Genomic DNA, 18,806 nt, shown 5'->3' with positions numbered 1-18,806 from the left:
GTCAAAACCACTCACATTTAAATATGCAGCAACATGTGAATCCCTTAACCACTGTGACGTGCACACCAAATCAGGGTGTCCAGCAAAAAGTCTCCCAATGTACCTTACTATGCACATATGTCTGTAAACACTTTTCTCTCCACTTTCTTCAAAACGGGTAAAAAAGTTTCCACTCCAACATTTGTCCAGCTCCCCCATGTAGCATTATCATAAAAGCTGAATAGTACAGTAATTTCTCATTAAAAATTTTTTATTTATTAAGTCACAAATGCTCTTACAAACAAACTATGGTGAAGTTAGCATGCAAACCACTCTCTAGATGGCTGCCACAGCACTTCCAGCAAGCGTGATGATGTCACTTACGGTGTCTGACTTCCCTTCCAATGCCTTACATCCTATAGACTTCTGCTGAGTGTTTTTCAGCTGCTGGGGCTATCATAGAAGGTTTAGGTGCAGCTGCTGTAACTATCGTATAAGGTTTGGCTCCAGCTCCTGGAACTAATGTAGAATGTTTAGCTGTAGTGCGCTGGTAGCTCTAGCTGCTGGGACTATTGTAGATGGTTTAGCTCTAGTGCACTGGCAGCTCCAGCTGCTGGAACTATCTTAGAAGGTTTAGCTCTAGTGCGCTGGTAGCCCCAGCTGCTTGAATTATAGTAGAAGGTTTAGCTATAGTGTACTGCTAGCTCCAGCTGCTGGGACTATCATAGAAGGTTTAGCTCCAGCTGCTGGGACTATCGTAGAAGGTTTAGCTCTAGTGGGCTGGTAGCTCAAGCTGCTGGGACTTTTGTAGAAGGTTTAGCTCCAGCCACCGGAACTATCGTAGAAGGTTTAGCTCTAAGGCGCTGGTAGCTCTAGCTGCTGGGACTATCATAGAAGGTTTAGCTCCAGCTGCTGGGACTATCATAGAAGGCAAAAATTTGGCCCTGGACTTCATCATGGCCAGCCCACTTTAATTTTGAGTGTCTCCATTAGCACTTCCCCTTACATCAGTGTCCTCCCTCTCCTCCCCCTCCCACGTGTACTCACAGTTTTGAAAGCAGCTTCTCATTCCTCTCTCCAGTCATGTGATAAGTGATAAGGGGAGAGAGGATGGAACATCTGCCAGCTGTCTATCTCCCCCTGCAGGCTGGAGGGAGCAGAAAGCCTAATGCTTTCTCCAGCAAGTGACGGCAGCTGCTCCTCCTAACAGGAGTGAAATCGCAATTACTCACTGTCAGAGAGGAGCGGCTCCAGGACTGCACCTGACCGGCCCACTGAGCCATCGGCCCACCGGGAAACTCCCTGTAGTCCCAATGGTCAGCACATGCCTGATAGAAGGTTTAGCTCCAACTGCTGGGACTATCATAGAAGGTTTAGCTCCAGCTGCTGTGACTATTGTAGAAGGTTTAGCTCTAGTGCGCTGGTAGCTCAAGCAGCTGGGACTATTATAGAAGGTTTAGCTCCAGCTGTTGAAACTATCGTAAAAGGTTTAGCTCTAGTGCGCTGGTAATTCCAGTTGCTGGGACTATCATAGAAGGTTTAGCTCTAGTGCACTGGTAGCTCCAGTTGCTGGGACTATCATAGAAGGTTTAGCTCTAGTGCACTGGTAGCTCCAGCTGCTGGGACTATCATAGAAGGTTTAGCTCTAGTGCTCTGGTAGCTCCAGCTGTTGGAACTATCGTAGAAGGTTTAGCTCTAGTGCTCTGGCATTTAATACTAATAATGATGCTGCACTGCTCCTGAATGGTGCAGAGTTGCCACTCTGTCCACTACTTTCTGGATTGACAGCACTGCCTTTGTTGTTGAAATGTTATTACTTGGATTAATAAAGCCATCACAAACATGCCTATAAAGCATGCATGGTATACTGTATTTGCATTATATAATATGTCACAAAGTCATTAAATAAGTCCTAATATTTAATTCAATTTGTCCTTGTTGGAACCTGAAGCTTCCTCCAGGAACTGCCACAGCTTCAACACTTTAGCAGGTTACTAGCGCCATTATATGTATTATTCTGCACATGCATTTTGGGGGTCCAAGAGCTCCCCCCCCCCATCAGGGCTTGATTAACTAAAATGTGAATAGAAGTGAACTTGACCTTTTAATGTTATTGTAGCAAGGTCTTTTACCTCTTTTTGGCTAATGATGACCTCCAAGGCCAAAGATAGCTGACATCCTTCAATATATGGTGGGCTATGAGGCATAGTGGGTGCAAAGATGGTGAAAGTCATTGGGCGCCAGACGAGTCTTGGATGTAAAAGAGGTTTTATTTCTTTGACAGTCCTTTTTATATCTTTTGGGGGGGAAAGAGGGTTAGGGCCAGGACACCCTTAGTTAGTTGCAAACTCAATTGGCAGACTCCAAGACTTCAATAGGAGGACAGCCGTGCATGGAAAAGCCCCAGCAAGGCGCCACATCTGCATGTGCAGGATTGCTGTCTCTTATGGTAACAGTCCTTTAACAATTCCTAACTCAAACGGAACAGTTCTTTCAGTTTTATTACAAGTTCTACTTGTAGTTCTTCAGCCCCTTGAGCTCCTGGTCTCTCACTGGACCCTCTGATTCACTGACACTGAATCCCGTGAGTTCCTCAAGACTTTTGCGGTGATATCTCCCTCAAGCATCACCCACGCTTCCCATGCTGGGTCCCTAGCTTGGCACTTCGGATATTTTCAAGCTTCACCCCTGCTGACCGGCTCGGTCCCTAGCTTAACACACAAGGCTGCTCTGCAAGCGTCACTCCTGCTGGTTGGGTCCCTGACTTGATCACTGCCTAAAGTTTCCCGATTCTCCACTGTGCCTTTTCAGTGAGAATATGACTCCTGTACTTTCTTCAATTACTCACTGTGGTCCCTGTCGATTGGTCCCTTCGTGGCGACAGCTTCCTTTTTACCTCCGACCACTGACAGGTTCTCCGACCAGCAGAACTGTAGCTTTTGGTTGCACTGTAAGCCGCAATCCCAACCCTGCGCTGCTCTCTCACTTCTGGATAGGCCCTCACACAGCCTAGCAGCCAGATGCCCTCAGGAAAGGCCCAATCTCCAGCCTAGCAGGCCAGGTTGTGCGACACATGTCCACCCAGACAGCCATCCAAGTGGCACATAACACAGATCACCCGACCTCACCCGGATATATAGGCTCTCCCAGCAGGCCAAGGGATTAAAGAAAACCCCTTGCCCATTGGCTGGGACACCCACATACTCATAACATGACCTTAGGTTGCCCTTCTCGTATCTAGTACCACCAAGTACCCGGCCACTTAGTGTTAGAAGAGAAAAGTGCACCAAGTCAAGCATAGGGAGAAAGCAATAGATCCCTATCAATCAACTAAGATAACTACTCTTGGCAATGTGAGGAGCAACCCTGACTAAACTCCAGGGCGCTACATTGTTTTTTCCATTGTGATGGTAAATACAAGCAGCTGGTTGACTTCTAGTCTATTCACATTGTTGTCAATCAAGCCCTGATGAAGCAGGGCTCATGGACCCCGAAATGCATTGGCTACTTTTTGGATTGTACCCCAATTTTTATTGGAAAAAAGTTGTATTTTGAACTCGTAGCAGTGGTTTGGCCCTTAATTTTCCAATTTTGTTACATTTCCCTGAAACGGGAAACCTGGGGCTGTGGTCGTAGCACCAATTTAAACAAGAACATAGACCAGGATTAAAAGATAAAAAAAAACTGCATATTTCGCAATCGGTTAAATCAGCTGCTGAAAGTGCTTAAAAACTGAGGTTTTCATATTACTTTAATTGCAGTGGATGCAAATCTGATCTCCTGTCCTGCTAGGCAGGCTGTGCTGTGTGGCTGTCCTGTGTGAATATCAGGACTTGCTGGACAGAAATCCAAATCCAGATTCCAGAATTATATTTCATCTTTGCATTTAGCTGTCTTCCCGGAGTTTAGCTCTAAGAAGCTGCAAGGCTGAATCAGGAAAGACATGTGTAGCTTTCTTGTCTTTGCATTATGTGTGTCAGGGCTGTACAAATAAATAAAAAACTCCATTTATAATCACAAATGCAGAAAACATAGCGAATATGTATTTGGGGATTGTTTACACCACAATTCCCGCATTCAGTGCGCAGTTCCGCCTACGTGTTGATATGAATTTGTAATACCTTTGTGGTGTGTTTGCATTATGTTAGTGCATTTTTAGGCATTTTTTATCATTTCTTTTTTTACTGAGTTGAATTTACATGCAGCATGGGTTCTAAACACACATGAAAGCATCTCAGTGATGTAAACTATGCTCAGCGATATACACTACATTATCAAAAGTGTTGGGATGCCTGCCTTTACATGCACACAAACTTTAATGGCATCCCAGTCTTACTCCATAGGGTTCAATATTGGGTTGGCCCACCCTTTGCAGCTATAACAGCTTCAACTCTTCTGCGAAAAGCTGTCCACAAGGTTTAGGAGTGTGTCTTTGGGAATGTTTGACCATTCTTCCAGAAACGCATTTGTGAGGTCAGGCACTGATGTTGGACAAGAAGCCCTGGCTTGCAGTCTCCACTTAAATTCATCCAAAAGGTGTTCCACTGGGTTGAGATCGTGACAGTCAAGTTCCTCCACCCCAAACTCACTTATCCATGTCTTTATGGACCTTGCTTTGTGCACTGGTCCAAATCATTTGGTGGAGGGGGGATTATGGTGTGGGGTTGCTTTTCAGTGGTTGGGCTTGGCCCCTTAGTTCCAGTGAAGGGAACTCTTAAGACGTTAGCATACCAAGACATTTTGGACAATTTAATACTCCCAACTTTGTGGGAACAGTTTGGGGATGGCCCCTTCCTATTCCAACATGATTGCGCAACCAGTGCACAGAGCAAGGTCCATAAAGACATGGATGAGCGAGTTTGGGGTGGAGGAACTTGGCTGACCTCAACCTGATAGAACACATTTGGGATGAATAATGTCGTGTACACACGGCCGGGCTTTTCGACAGCAAAGGTTTGACGGAATGAATCCATCGGACAATTTGATCGTGTGTGAGCTTCATCGGACCTTTGCTGTCGAAAAATCAGACGGACTTTAGATTTAGAACATGTTTCAAATCTTTCCGAAGGACTCGAGTCCAGTCAAAAAATCAGTTTGTCTGTATGCTAGTGCAACAGACGAAAACAGACGCTAGGGCAGCTATTGTCTACTGGCTATGAACTTCCTTATTCTAGTCTGGTCGTACATCATCATGTTCGAATGCATCGGACTGCTCGGGAAGTCCGTCGGAAATCCGCCGAAAGTCCATTGGGAAGACCGTCGGACCTAGCCTGCCAGAAAGTCCAGTCATGTACGTGACATTAGAGTGGAGACTGCAAGCCAGGGCTTCTAGTCCAACATCAGTGTCTGACCTCACAAATGCCCTCCTGGAAGAATGGTCAAACATTGACATAGACACACTCCGAAACCTTGTGGCGGGCCAACAAAGGGCGGGCCAACTCAATATTGAACCCTACAGACTAAGACTGGGGTGACATTAAAGTTCATGTGGGTGTAAAAGCAGGCGACACAATAATTTTGGTAATATAGTGTACATTCATTTTTCTGGTATATGTGTTCGTACTGCATTTAAAAACGCATTCAGCTGCATCTGGTGTAAACGAACCCAACAGCATATGTAGTGGTGTGCCAGCTATAAGGCAGGAAGGTTACCCATAAACAATTCCCTTCATTAGGAAGGGTGACAGTTATCACTGAACACGCATCTGGGAAGTAGGGATATAGTGTAGATTATTACAAGTGATATCCATGATGGCAAAATGATTTTCTTTCCTCCTCCCAGAGCTGCTTAACATGATTTATGGGTTAGAAATGATTAACGCTGATTGACTTTCTGTAATTCCATTACAATCTGACTCGTCTGACCTGCAGGAGTACCGCGCTTCATCCTCCGGTGGAATTGTTCTGAATTAAGCAGGTCTTATCTCTAATTCTAGACAAAGGGATAATGTGGTGCTGCTCATAACAGCCAATCAGATGTTTACTTTGAATAGTCAGTGGTACAGGTTTAAGAAATAAAAGTATCAATATGAAGTATAAATAACCTTATTAGACCCGGTTCACACAGGGGTGACCTGTCAAGTGACTTAACCGCCTGACAAGTTGCGCTCCACTCTGTACTATGGAACCGCTCTAATAGGCGCGACTCGCTCCAACTTAGAAAAAGGTTCCTGTACTACTTTGGGGTGACTTCAGAGCGGCTTACATTGACTTCTATACAGAAGTCGTTTTGCAACCCGCGCTGAAGTCTCACTGTATGGGGCGGCCTCGGCCTTGGGGTAACAAATGCTTTAACTGACAAAAAGTCCAGTCTACAGCTCTCAGCCACCTCCTTAAAATCTTCAAATTCCTCACAGAGGACTTGTGGACAGTCTCCAGCAGCTTCTAGTTGCATAGAAATGTTTGCAGTGTAGATCAATTGCCAAATATGCATTTACATTCTGCTGATGCAAAGGATCTTAATAGACTGGAATCAGGGGACTGACCAGGCTGGTCATCTATGTCCAAACTCAGTCCCCTAAGATACTCCAGCAGAAACAATGTTTCCAGAGCCTTGACGTTAAACATGTGGCTTAGCCTGCAGCTTTTGGAGTCCCTTTTTTTCTCAAATAAGGTGACACTTTCAGCTCTTTCTCTTTCATTTTATAGTGTGAGAGATGAATACTCATGTAGGATAGAACAATGGTTTCCCACTATTAAAATGTTTAGCACTGCACTAAATTATAAATGCATCTGCACTGTTGATCCTGCCAGTGAAGCCCACCTCATTCATCTTCCTGCGATGGAGTGGCAACAATGCTGCACTGCTCCTTAATCCAGAGCAGTACCACCACTCTCACGTAGACCAGTGGTCATCAACCCTGTCCTCAGGGCTCACTAACAGGCCAGATTTTATGTATTTCCGTTATCTTGCAAACCTGGCCTGTTAGTGGGCCCGGAGGACAGGGTTGATGACCACTGACGTAGACTGTACCTGCTTGCATTACAGTGGGAGGAGAAGGTTTTGCAGAGGGGGAGTGACGGGGGGCCGTCTTTAATATTGATTAGACCCTTGTTGATTGGTTGCTAGAGATTACAGCACATCATTACTGCTCACTGATTGGTTGCTAGAGGGTACTGCACATCAATACCGCTCACTGATTGGTTGATATAGGTTACTGCACATCATTACTGCTCACTGATTGGTTGATAGAGGTTACAGCATATCATCTCCTCACTGCCTCCTTACCATGGACTTGGGAGGTGAGGGAACCCATCAATAGACAGAAAACTGCTAGGGTTCCTAGAACTCCTGGGATCAGTGGTAGTGCTGGGGGGAGGGGAGGGTATAATCAATGGCAATGCTGATTTATTTTTTTACTGACTACCAATATAAAGAGGAGTTTCAACATTGGCCACCAATGTAATAGGGGTTTACACTGACTGCTAATGTAATAGAAGCATTCACAGTAACCAACAATGTAAGGAGGGATTCACACTGGCCACTAGTGTGAATGAAAGGATTCTACACCAAGCACCAATGTAATGAGAAGATTTACACTGACCAACAATGTAACTGAGACATTTAGCCTGCGTTCACATTTGTGTGTGTGTGTCGGGAAAGCACGCAAAATCGCTTTCCTGACACCACGGAAATTTGCTGCCTTTTAGCAGAGACACAGCAGTGCCATTAATTATTAATGACACCCTCACTCATCTGCTGATGACGTGCTGTGGCACTGTGTGATTTTGAAAAATGGTTTGGGAATTTCTTCCCAAAGTGCCTAGAGCAGCCCATTGAACTGAATGGGCCGCCCTACACGTGAGTGAATTCTTTATCCACCCTGTTAGTACACCTTTGCAAACTAAAACCCATGCTAACGGTTGTAGGCAGGACTTTCAGGTATGCCCCTTTATCTCTCCAGTGGGCACATGTAAACACAGGGTCTTCAGGTAAGTCATCTGTACACAGTAGGGTAGAGCTGGGCAGCATTAGTAACAAAACTTCACACTGAGATATCAGGACGCAGCACGGGACTAAAACCTCAAGGGACAAGGGAATTTAAACTAGGATAGTTGACAACTATTAGGAAGCTGCTTTGGGCCTCACACAATGACAGGTCCCAGGGCAGCTGACCCTTTTGCCTTACCTTAAAGACGGCCCTGGGCGTGGCTATCAACATTTTCACTGCTGGATCACGAGCATGTAGCTTGTCAGCCAGCACCTGGCCACACCTAGTCCCACACAGCGCATTCTGAATTGGCATCACTGCGTTTGCTGCTGAAACCCTCACACTTTGAGCTGCAATGCCTTGGACGGGAGCATGGGAGACAGTGGTAGCACCCTGATGTTTAGGCAAGGTTGCTAATAAATGTATTTGCCAAGTGATAGTTGCCTTGGCCAATTGTTAGGAGCTCAATTGTTTTCTGGAATTGCTGCACTTCTCTCTTCTGTCACTAGATGGCCGGGTATCTGGTGACATTAGGTAAGATGAGGGCATTGCAAGGACAGAATAGGAATGAATGGGGTGTCTCAGCCAATAGACAGGGATTTTTTGGGTCCATTGGCCTGCTGGGAGAACCTATTTATTTGAGTGGAGTCAGGTGATTTGGGTTTTGTGCCACCTGGATGGCTGTCTGGGTGGACGTATGTTATAATGCTAGGCCAGAAACCACTCCCAAAATGCAAAACTGGGAGCCAGGGCCTTAAAAAGGCTCTGCCTGACACAAGATGGCTGCTGGAGTCACTCAGGACGGCAGCATCCAATAGGACAACTTCCCCAGTGACCCAGGAAACCATAGAGGTTCCTCTTGACTTCCTCTCCCACAAAAGTGCTGGTACGGAAGAGCGCCAGTGGCCGTGAAGAAAATAGACTGCACCTGCCTACAAGCAGACATAATACAAATGTACCACTTACAGCCAGCAAGCGATGAGCTCGAAGTAAAAGCAGGAGCTTTCTGGAGAATGCTCTGTACAATGCTGAACAAAAATAAAAACCTAAAGAACACTTTTTTTTTTACATTGTCCCTTTAAAAATAAATAAATCTGTAAATAAATCTGTATGTAAACATCCCTTGTGAAAGTAATGCCCTGTACACATGGACGGAAAAGGTCTGATCGGATTATATTGTCGGAAACTCCGATCGTGTGGGGGCTCTATCAGACTTTTTCTGTCGGTAATTCCGACAAAAAAAAATTTGAGAGCAGGATCTCAAATTTTCCAACAACAAAATCCGATCGTTTGTAGAGAATTCCGAACAGACAAAGTGCCACACATGCTCAGATCAAAGTACGAGAACAAAGTTATTGGCTACTAGCCTAAACTTAGTCCTGTTGGAAAGAACGTCATCACGTTCTGAACGATCGGATTTTCCAACAACTTTGTCGGACCATGTGTATGCAACACCAGTTTCGGACAAAATCCGTCAGAAAAAATCTGATGGATTTTGTGGTCGGAATTTCCAACCGTGTGTATGGGGGCTAATAGGTGGTGACAGGTACTCTTTGTTGAGGGATTGGGGGTCTAAAAGACCCCCAATCCCTCCCTTTGCACATAAAAGTATTTAGTTCACCAAAAAATGCAATTATGAATACTGTATTTTTTTTTTTAATCTGCGCCATTTGCAGGTGAGAAAACCATAAGTGATGTCGTGATATCGCTTCCGTATTTTTACCTAGGAGACCCGATCAAAGCCATTTCCAGCTTTATTTCAGTCTCAGCCTAGCCGGCAGAAGTGCCAGATCGTGGATCGGGTCTCCTGGTGGGACGGGAGGCCCTGGAGGAGCGGCCGAAGGCGGCGGGAGGAGGGGGGACGTCCCCTCCAGCTCTTTTTAAGATAACAGCCGAGCGGCTTTTAGCTGCACTGGTTGTTATCACTATAAAGCTGACCGCCAGCTCTAAAAAAACGGTATTGAGGTGATGCCTGCCACTGCAGACATCACCCCAGTATAACACCTTAAAGCCGAGGCCACATATGTGCGTACGCTTGGCGCTAAGGGGTTAAAAAAAAATCAGCATAATGGTGCTTTGGGTATAATGATGCTTTATTTCCCCTCTTCATACAAATATAAATTGATGCCATATTCACTTTGACTCACACTGGTGGATCCTCCAGCTACTTTTGTAGCATCTACTTTATGCTGTAAGATGCATCTTTTTTTATTTTATTTTTAACATATGCATTTTTGTATCCCAGTACATCATACGTCTTTATTATAAGCATTGCTTTGTTCAGCAGTGTGCAGATAAAAGCAGAGACGTCTATATTAATCACACCCTAAGCAGCCCTCCACGCTTCTCCTGGCCCTGACTAGCTGGCTGATGGACAAGGATAAGATTAGCTTTTTTTTTTTCCTCTTCCTTTGTTTAGTTTGCTAACGCTGGGGAAATCTTTTGGTGTTTTGAAGGATTCTCCACACTAACATGGCAGATTTTAGTCATTATCGATTTGCATTTGTTCAGAGCTCTAAAGTACGCTGTCTGAAGCTGTTCATTCATCTCAGAGCCATGAGGCAATCTCCCTTATTTGCTTTTTTTTTCCCCTTTGTGTTCCTTTTAGAATGTTGCAGAGAATATCATGGAATAGACTGCAGGCTTAAATCGCTGCTTATCGATGACGGCGATGTTAGAGGAAGGTAATATAGATCTCTTGGGATAAAATATTGGTGTAGTGAATTGAATACTGCTCCTTGGCTTTATCTTGGTCATCCCTGGAGATGGTATCATCGTGAAGCAATACACTCAGTGCCTACCTCCAGCCGAGGCTTTATATTTAGAGTGGAAGTATTGGATCCCCTGACAGTTCCCTATTGCTACAGAAATTTAAAATTGAAGCGCCACTGCTAAAAGGTCCAGGAACAACTTTATTCCAAGAAAAAGTCAGAGGGACCATCTAAAGTGTACCCAATGCTTTTTGAGGGTCCAGAAATGTCCCTTCAATGGGGTTTGATTGAAAGCAATGTGAATAGAGGCTTAAATTGCCGCTTATTGATGACGACGATGTTAGAGGAAATTAATATAGACCTCTTGGGATAAAATATTGGTGTAGTGAATTGAATACTGCTCCTTCGCTTTATCTTGGTCATCTCTGGAGATGGTATCTTCGTGAAGCAAATACACTCGGTGCCTACCTCCAGCCGAGGCTTTATATTTAGAGTGGAAGTATTGGATCCCCTTACAGTTCCCTATTGCTACAGAAATTTAAAATTGAAGCGCCACTGCTAAAAGGTCCAGGAACAACTTTATTCCAAGAAAAAGTCAGAGGGACCATCTAAAGTGTAGCCAATGCTTTTTGAGGGTCCAGAAATGTCCCTTCAATGGGGTTTGATTGAAAGCAATGTGAATAAAGGCTTAAATTGCCGCTTAGTGATAAGCCAAAAAGGACCACTTCTCATATACAATCTCAACGGCCGCAAACCAACCACGGGAACTGTTTAAACTGGTTAATCAATCAATGAATCCGGTGTGCCTAGAACCCCCAGAAAGCGAATCCCAGGATTACTGTGACAAACTGTCAGATTTTTTCATCGATAAAGTCAAAACCATCAGGGAAACAATTTGTCAGAAGAAAACATCCGACCTCAGCCAGCAAATACATAAAGAGGATGTCCGCACCAACATACCGCAACCGCCAAAATTTTCACTATCCCCAATTACCGTAGACACCGCAAAAAACATCATTAATAAACTGCGTGACAGTACCTCACCTATTGACATCATCCCCACAAAACTACTGAAAGAATGCTCCGACATCGTGGCTCCAACCATAACCCACCTCATAAACCGATCATTCCACGAAGGGATTGTTCCCAGCATCCTCAAACAAGGCATCGTCAAACCTCTACTCAAGAAACCAAACCTGGACCCTCAGGATCCAAACAACCGTAGGCCAATTACAAGCCTCAACACCATTTCTAAGATCATGGAGAAAGCTGTAGTACATCAGCTACAACTTCACCTGGATACTCACAAACTCCTGGACCCGCTGCAATCAGGCTTCCGCCCGGGTCATGGAACAGAAACAGCTCTCCTCAAGATTTGGGATGACGCCCTCGAAGCGGCAGATGACGGAGAGCCGTGTCTCCTCGTACTGCTAGACCTAAGTGCAGCGTTTGATACAGTAGATCACAATACTCTACTCGTCCGCCTCACAGAAGTAGCCGGAGTCCAAGACATAGATCTCCATTGGTTCGCGTCCTTCCTAGGAAATCGGTCACAGACAGTGAAACTAGGAAAATTCCTCTCCGAAACTCGGGCAGTCACCTGCGGAGTCCCTCAAGGCTCTCCGTTGTCACCCGTTCTCTTCAACATTTACATTCGCCCACTCCTTCAAATCATCAGATGCTCAGATCTCTGCTTCCACTCTTACGCTGACGACACGCAACTTTATTTCCGAATCAATGGGAAAAAAGATCACCAACAACAACTTGAAAACTGCCTCAAATCAATAGAGGACTGGATGACCACCAACTCCCTCCAGCTGAACCAATCAAAGACAGAGCTTCTTATCTTACACCCAAATCATAAGCCCGCAACCAAAACCTCCTGGTCTCCACCAACCGTCTTTGGGCAGACTATCTCCCCAAAGACCAAAGCGAAGAGTCTCGGGGTTATTTTAGACGCACAAATGTCAATGGATGCGCAAATAGGAGCAGTAGTCAGTCGATCTCACCATCTGCTGCGCATGCTTCGCAGACTCATCCCTTTTATCCCAAAGAATGACAAAGCAGTGGTAGTTGGAACAATCATTAATTCACGACTGGACTACGCAAACTCGCTTTACATAGGATTACCACAATATCAACTTGCGCGATTACAACTGATCCAAAACACGGCGGCAAGGCTGATAACAGGAAAAAAACCCTGGGAATCCATTTCTCCTTCACTGAGGAGCTTACATTGGCTAACCGTAAAAAATCGGATCACGTTCAAGACCCTTTGCCTCACCCACAAATGCGTGCATAGAGAAGCTCCGCAATACCTAATGGAGAAAATAAATCATTACACACCAAACCGCAGTCTTCGATCAGCCAACAAAAACCTCCTCCTCGTGCCCAAAGCCCGGTATAAATCCAAGGGGGATCGGAGATTCGCTGTCCAAGGGCCTCGGCTATGGAATGCTCTACCAATAAACATCCGCCTGGAAGAAAATCACCTGGCTTTTAGGAAAAAACTCAAGACCTTCCTCTTTTAGCAGATGATCAAAGCTCGCCACAGCGCCTAGAGGCGATTCAGTTCGCATTGTGCGCTATATAAGTATTTCATTCATTCATGGCGATGTTAGAGGAAATTAATATAGACCTCTTGGGATAAAATATTGGTGTAGTGAATTGAATACTGCTCCTTGGCTTTATCTTGGTCATCCCTGGAGTATCATCGTGAAGCAAATACACTCGGTGCCTACCTCCAGCTGGGGCTTTATATTTAGAGTAGAAGTATTGGATCCCCTTACAGTTCCCTATTGCTACAGAAATGTAAAATTGAAGCGCCACTGCTAAAAGGTCCAGAAAAACGTTATTCCAAGAAAAGTCAGGGGGGCCATCTAAAGTGTATCCAATGCTTTTTGAGGGTACAGAAATGTCCCTTCAATGGGGTTTGATTGAAAGCAATGTGAATAGGCCAGAAGTGAGCTGAACCTTTAATGGTATTTCTTCCTGTGTGGCTATTCTTTGGATTGTCCCCCTGACTTTTATTGGAATAAAGTTGTATCTGGACAATGGCAATGGTATGGAGCTTCAAGCGGACCAGTAATTTTTCAAATTTCCATATATTAAATCTTCTGCCCTTGGGGTTTTAACTTTGGATAGTGAAGCATTTTTTTTCTGCCAGTAAATACCTTATACAGCCCACTTCCTTGTCTGGTCATTGGCCTAGGCTTATGACATCATGTACACCTCTTTTTCTCTCACTTTCGTGAAAGTTTGCAGGGAAGGGAGGGGAGATGGGTCATAAGAGGGCCAATGAGAGCTGAAGTGCTACAGACTTAGTGGTGAGCCTCTGTGTGTCTGTGTAAATCCAGGAAGTGAAACAGGAAACAGCTTCAGCTGCCCACAGTTAACATGGTTGCAGCCAGACTCAGCGGAGGGAGATTTCTGCAGTATATTTGGCAAGCATAGCTCCCAACTGTCCCTGATTTCGAGTGACTGTCCCTGATTTGGAGCAATGTCCCTCTTTCCTCCTCATTTGTCTTTCATTTTGGTCTGAGCCTCCTAGTTGTATATGAAATGTACTTTTTATCTTTCAAGCAATGTTTCATCCAATTTCTAAACTGCTGCATTTGTACATTTTAAGAGCCAATATAAAGGAATAGTAGTGGTAAAAAAAAAAAGTCCCTGTGGATTTAATTAACCTTTTTTTTTGTTAATTCTCCTTTAAGAGGGCGTGGCAGAGGTCTTGTCCTATGCCTACATATGTTTGTTAGTAGGTGTCCCTCGTTCTCATCCCAAAATGTTGGGAGGTATGGGCAAGTACAGAATCACAGTATATATAAAATAATATGCAAAGTGGTTGGAGGGAAGCTTCATAATGGCAAAGATGTTTTTATTACAAATGATGGGAGCAGTCTGCAGTTCCTTTTTCAGTTTCTATTTTTGTTACATGACAATACAAGCCTGGGAACCAGATTACTATTCTCAGTCAAGCAATGTGTACAAAAGAAGAGTCTCTTCCGGTTCTCTCCCTCCTCATTGGCTCAGAGAGAGCTGCGAAAGCCATTGCCTCCTGCTGCTGTCAATCATAGCCAGTGAGGAGGGAGTAGGGGGTGGAGCTGAGCCATGGTCTGTGTGTCAATGGACACACAGAACTGGGCTCGGGAGTGAGCAGCCACAAGTGCCCCATAGCAAGCAAATTGCTATGGGGGTACGCGCCAGGGGGGAGGAGCCAGGCGCACCTGGGGAACACAAGAAGAGAATTATGGGGCTGCTCTGTGCAAAACCATTACACAGAGCAGATAAGTGTAACATGTTTGTTATTTTAATGAAAGAAAAATCGGAAGAATTTACAATCACTTTAAACTGTTGCCAACCGCCCCACATACATTTACAGGTATGTGATTCTGCACTTCCAGGTCTGGGGTGTACCGCCAGCGACCTGCTCTTGCTGCAATTGGACAAAGCAGGAGCCAATCAGCAGGTCCAGCAGACACAATGTCCGCCAGGACACGCCGATCGTTCGAGCCTCAGGCAGAATGGCGATCTGCCCATGTAAACAAGGCAGATCGCTGTTCTGTGACAGGGAAATGCTAAACAGAAACACAGATCTCTGCCTTCCTGCAGTACAAGCACCTCCCCAACACTTTTAGTAAGTCCTCCCTAGGAACACATGTAACCCCTTTATCACCCCTGATGTTAACCCCTTCCCTACCAGTGTCATTAGCACACTGACAGTGCATATTTTTAAGGAATGATCACCGTTTTAGCATCACAGGTTCCTAAAAATTGTCAGTTAGGTGTCCGATTTGTCTGCCACAATATTGCAGTCCTGTTATAAGTTGCTGATCGCCGCCATTACTAGTATAAAAGTAGTAGTAGTATTCCATAGTTTGTAGACACGATAACTTTTGCGCAAACCATTCAATATACGCTTATTGGTTTTTTGTTTTACCAAAAATATGTAGCAGGATACATACTGTCCTAAATTGATGAAGAAATTCGATTTAAAAAAAAAAAAATTATTGGATGTATTTTATAGCACAGAGTAAAAAATATTTTCTTTTTCAAAATTGACAGGTTTTCTTGTTTATAGCGCAAAAAATAAATACCGCAGAGGTGATCAAATACCACCAAAAGAAAGCTCTATTTGTGGGGAGAAAAATATTTATTTGTGTACAGCATCGCACGACTGCGCAATTGTCATTTAAAATAATGCAGTGTCATATCGCAAAAAATGGCCTGGTCATGAAGGGGGGTAAACCTTCTGGAGCTGAAGTGGTTAAGCCCCTACCACACCATCCAAAAGGAAAACAAATCATTTTTGGTTTTAAATACAATCTAACCCTGCCTTACGTATGGAGTGTACACCAGGACACAGTAGTAGCCCATCCATTAAGTGTGAACAGTGCCACCCCCTCTATCACGCCATCCCCTATATGTATCATAGATAGATTCATGCATAGCATGATTCTAACCATGGCCACTGTGGCCACCCCCTATTCAGGCATCCTGACCCTTTTAGAATGCTGGGCGCCTAAATTACAGTGGCAGGGGTGTTTATTTAAGCTCCTGATTAGAGCCATAGGCTCCAATAGGTTTTAAAATAGGGTGGACTCTAGCGCAGAGCATAGGGCTATGCGGACACTAAACCGCTTCTCCACCAATCAGGAAGCGCGGGTCTAATACCCGTCACCTGATTGGCTGAAAGAACAGGTGCTCCTATTGGACGCCTAGCAGGAAGAAAGAAAAGATACATGGAAGACACAACTCACCCTTGCCTGACCTGCTGACCGTCCCACAGCTCACTGCCGTTACCCGCTGCCTGACCCGCCACCAAGATGGGGTAAGTGCCAGTCAGACAGTGAGTGGGTGGGCAGGGGGGTCACAGTGGCTGAAATTGATGGGCACAGTGGCGGAAATTGATGGGCACAGTGGCTGAGATTGATGGGCACATTGGCAGCATTAGATGGGCACAGTGGCTGCATTTGATGGGCACAGTGGCTGCATTTGATGGGCACAGAGGCTGCAAATGAGGGGCATAGAGGCTGCATTTGATGGGACAGAGGCTGCATTTGATGGTGCAGAGGCTGCATTAGATGGGCAGAGTGGCTGCATTAGATGGGCACAGTGGCTGCATTTGATGGGCACAGTGGCTGCATTTGATGGTCACAGAGGCTGCAATTGATAGCGCAGAGGCTGCATTAGATGGGCACAGTGGCTGCATTAGATGGGCACAGTGGTTGCATTTGATGGGCACAGTGGCTGCATTTGATGGTCACAGAGGCTGCAATTGATGGGCATAGTGGCTGCAATTGATGGGCATAGTGGCTGCAGTTGATGCGCACAGAGGCTGCATTTGATGGGCATAGAGGCTGCATTTGATGGGCACAAAGGCTGCAATTGATGGGCAGTTGAGGGGCACAGAGGCTGCATTTGATGGCACAGAGGCTGCAATTGATGAGCATAGTGGCTCTGCAGTTGATGGCACAATGAGGCTGCAATTGATATTTTTTTTTCAGTATTTTTCTTAATTTTTCTGTTTGTTTGCGACCCCGCCCCCCCCCCAAATTGTGAGCACCAGCCCTACTGCCAGGACATGACCTTCCCTATTGCTGCTAGAGATTACTGCATCATCTACCGCCTTTGTAGTGTTGGCGCTTGTTATCTTTTTCTATAATAATGTTTATTTTCCCGAGTAAGGAATAGAAAGGCGCTTTGCAGTAATGGCTGTTGTGTGACTGTGTCCCATTTTATAATGCCACACGCCTGACAATGGTTACAAATAACCCCCTTTATTATGTGGCGGTGCTGACAATGGACAGGTCACATTTCATATACCTGTCTGTTTCGCAGCACTTTGCCTGGAGATCCAGACTACTTGAGAACAGTCTGTATTATGCAAATGTCATCCCCGAACCGATCTGATACAAAAACATTCTTTGTTTTCCTGTCAATGCAAAAAGGAGAATGTATCTAATGAACTACCGCAGAGCTGGACGAATCCCATCAGCCAATGTGCCCAACAAATTACAGCTGACATACAACTTTTAAAGACCCTTTTTAGAATGGTCAGCGGGAATGTTTGATTCATTTCCTTATTAAATTACTGTATTTAGATTTTTGTGTGTGTGTGTTTTTTTTTTCAGTGAGATCAAAGTGGTTCTAAAAGCTGAAGGCTTTTAACTTTCATACATTCTATGCATGAAGGTAAAAAAAAAAAAAAACTTCTGTGTGCTGCAGTCTCCTCTAATACCAGAGCTACCTCTCGATCCAGTGATGTGCATGAGAGCTTCGGCTCTCTGGGGACTCTCCCTACTCATTGGCTGAGACAGCAGTGTGAGCCATTGGAAGGGGCGGGGCTGAGCCCATTGTCCGAATGGATAATGCAGAGCAGCGGCTCGGGAGTGTGCCTGCTTGGGTTCCCCTCTTGCAAGATGCTTGCTCTGGGGGTACTCAACAGGAGAGAGGTGCCAGGAGTGCTGGTGAGGGACCTAATAGAAGGATCAGAGCTGCTCTGTGCAAAACCACTGCACAGAGCATGTAAGTATGGCATGTTTGATTTTTTTTTATTTATTTTTTATTTGACTTCAATATCAATTTAAAGCTGAACTCCAGGAAAATATACTTTATGTGAATGCAGCTCTGTAATCACAAATGCATTTCTGAATTTAATTTTTAAGATGCAAGCACTTTAAGGCCCTGCATTTAATCATTTGCAGTCCCTGAACAGTAGGGCTGGAGTGTGATGGGAAGAAGCCATACAAGCAGCCAATTAGTACATGTGCTGACAAGGAGCATGCTGATAGGAACAGAGAGCAGAGTACAGAGAGACAAACTCATGACTGTGCTGCTTCTCCTTTCACTGTCCAGTCACTGGCTGGACCCAATCCAGGACAACATGGGCTTTTAGAAGTAGTGAGTGATATTGGCCATCAGACTGAGGACATCTTGTGGTAGAAAAGAGGTACTGCAGGGGAGTGCTCTGGATTCTGGATTCAAAGTGAATATTGCAACAAAAGCTGCTCTTTTTCTTTTAATGGGCTAGTAATGTAGATAAGAAGTATCAGGTTTCTGAGAAATCAACAACATCTAAATTAAAACAATTGTTACATAAAAACGAATGAAAAGGCAGTGTGTAGATCAGTCAGCTAATCTCCATAATTGATAGCTGGGTTCTTGAGTTTCCAGATCATTGAGG

At 44.8% G+C, this 18,806-nt stretch overlaps 1 protein-coding gene across 10 annotated transcripts in view; it reads left to right on the top strand.

The window, feature by feature from the left end:
- Positions 1-18,806, top strand: part of B3GAT1 (beta-1,3-glucuronyltransferase 1) — a 113,462-nt gene that overhangs the window by 27,909 nt on the left and 66,747 nt on the right. For 3 of the 10 annotated variants that reach the window (XM_077458017.1, XM_077458010.1, XM_077458014.1), the window contains exon 2: positions 10,519-10,594. The exons of the other annotated variants lie outside the window; for them this stretch is intronic. The gene's annotated coding sequence lies outside the window, so the exon portion shown is untranslated. The remainder of the gene's footprint in view (positions 1-10,518; positions 10,595-18,806) is intronic. 10 annotated transcript variants of the gene reach the window in all.

The sequence above is a fragment of the Lithobates pipiens genome, unplaced genomic scaffold, assembly GCF_037356315.1.
Source record: "Lithobates pipiens isolate NorthernLeopardFrog02 unplaced genomic scaffold, aLitPip1_a1.2 Scaffold_27, whole genome shotgun sequence".
Taxonomy (NCBI): Eukaryota; Metazoa; Chordata; class Amphibia; order Anura; family Ranidae; genus Lithobates; species Lithobates pipiens.
This window is presented reverse-complemented; position numbering and strand designations above follow the sequence as displayed.